Source organism: Bufo gargarizans, chromosome 8, assembly GCF_014858855.1.
Source record: "Bufo gargarizans isolate SCDJY-AF-19 chromosome 8, ASM1485885v1, whole genome shotgun sequence".
In the NCBI taxonomy this organism is placed as follows: domain Eukaryota; kingdom Metazoa; phylum Chordata; class Amphibia; order Anura; family Bufonidae; genus Bufo; species Bufo gargarizans.
Window position 1 is genome coordinate 73,229,749 of NC_058087.1, and position 2,375 is coordinate 73,232,123.

At 41.6% G+C, this 2,375-nt stretch overlaps 1 pseudogene; it reads left to right on the forward strand.

The window, feature by feature from the left end:
* The first annotated feature begins 291 nt into the window (after positions 1-291).
* On the forward strand, positions 292-1,724 carry LOC122945388 (annotated as a pseudogene).
* Positions 1,725-2,375: the final 651 nt, after the last annotated feature.

Consider the following 2,375-nt stretch of genomic DNA (forward strand, 5'->3'; position numbering starts at 1 on the left):
GGAAAAGTTTGTAAAATTAGTTTTGAATACCTTGAGGGGTGTAGTTTCTAGAATGGGGTCATTTTTGGGTGGTTTCTATTATGTAAGCCTCACAAAGTGACTTCAGACCTTAACTGGTCTTTGAAAAGTGTTTTTTTTTTTTAATGTCTTAAAAATTTCTAGATTTGCTTCTAAACTTCTAAGCCTTGTAACATCCCCACAAAATAAAATGTCATTCCCAAAATGATCCAAACATGAAGAAGACATATGGGGAATGCAAAGTAATAACTATTTTTGTAGGTATTACTATGTATTATAGAAGTAGAGAAATTGAAACTTGGAAATTTGCAATTTTTATTAAATGTTTTGGTAAATTTGGTATTTTTTTTATTAATCTTTTTTTTTTTTTTTTTACTTCATTTACCAGTGTCATGAAGTACAATATGTGCCGAAAAAACAATCTCAGAATGGCCTGGATAAGACAAAGCGTTTTAAAGTTATCACCACTTAAAGTGACACTGGTCAGATTTGCAAAAAATGGCCTGGTCCTTAAGGTGAAAATTAGCTTGGTCCTTAAGGGGTTAAAACAAGAGGTAATCCAGCCACCCATTATCACCATTCCAGGCAGCCGTTAAACCTCTAACTCACGTCTATATGGAATAATCCAATCCTGAAATAGTCGTCCTAGGGGGGTGTAAGGTTGCACCTCCAGCAGTGTTCACCCGTAAACGATATGGGTATTATAACATAGGGTAAGAAGCCACTATAGCTATCAAGCGCCATGGCGCGCCTCCTTATCAATACAATCTCCGCCCACCAATCCTGACGTCACCCCACGTCTATGTGTCACGTCATCGCGCACGTGGGGAGCATCATATGGAATTGCAATGCACGTCCAGGGAGGAGGGCGGGGACCTTTTCAGTCAGTTCCGCCTAGTCCCGCCTACTCCCAGGTCCAGAAAGGTTATTATGCCACCAAATGTCCGTCGGGTGCCGCCCCCTCCCAGGTCCTGGAAGGTCGACACCTCACTCGTATGCATAGATCATGCCGGTACCAGTAAGGGGCATCATAACAATAGAAGTCTATCATGAATCACTGCAAATGGTTGCCCATATAAGGGACTAGATAAATAAAATACCTCAATAGGTTATTGGATCATATTGGAGAGAAAGTTCTCTGCCTGATAGCGTATCACTTCTTAGTCTTCCAGTAAGACCAAACAAACAGGAGAACAATCTTCACATTAGCAATGAATCCAACTAAAGAGTTTCATCTGTACTATGCTGATAAAAAGCGAGGAGAATCCCAACAAGATGTCCTTAGAAGACTAGCCAAGGACCTTCCAGTCTATACCAGGACTATGTCAGGAGCTATTAGATACTGTGACAGATGCCAGCTTGTGAAGCCTGACCGCTGTCATCACTGTTCCGTCTGTGATAAGTGTATTCTGAAAATGGATTACCATTGTCCTTGGGTAAACAACTGTGTTGGATTCTCCAATTACAAGTTCTTTTTGCTCTTCTTGGCCTATTCATTACTGTATTGCCTATTTATTGTTGCCACAGACTTGCAGTATTTCATAAAAAGTTGGACTAATGGGCTCCATGACACACAAGCCAAGTTCCACATTATGTTTTTGTTTTTTGCTGCCGCCATGTTCTCCGTTAGTCTCTCCTCCTTGTTTGGTTATCATTGGTGGCTAGTCTGTAAAAATCGTTCAACACTAGAGATGTTGCGAACATAAAATTTTCTGTTCGCGAACGGCGAACGCGAATTTCTGCAAATGTTCGTGAACCCACATGGACTCTTTACCACAGTAGTGATGGAAAAGTTGTTTCAAGGGGACTAACACCTGGACTGTGGCATGCCGGAGGGGGATCCATGGCAAAACTCCCATGGAAAATTACATAGTTGACGCAGAGTTGGATTTTAATCCATAAAGGGCATAAATCACCTAACAATACAAAAAAAAATTGAACAACGTGGTTTAAAACATCCAGTGTGTGTATACGATCAGCTATGATGTTGTATCGATCAGGTAGTGTAAGGGTTACGCCCGCTTCACAGACATTGACAGACCAAACTCCCCTTTTAATGCACCGCAAACAACCGAAAACAGTCCATTTGCCCAACCGCAAACTTCCCATTTGCACAAGGTTGGATACCAAGCTAGCCATGTCCCGTTGATGTCATTGAAGGTTTCTTCCTCCACCCAGCCACGTACAACACCAAGGGTCCCGAAAGGTGAATTGAATTGATTTTTAGGGAGATGGTTAAAAAAACACTGGCTCCCTCCCCTTTGTTTGAATCTACGCCACGGTCACTGCGTCTGCGTCGTGCAATTAACTGTCACACCCGATATGAGTGGTATTTTCTGTAGTACTATTCTCATCAG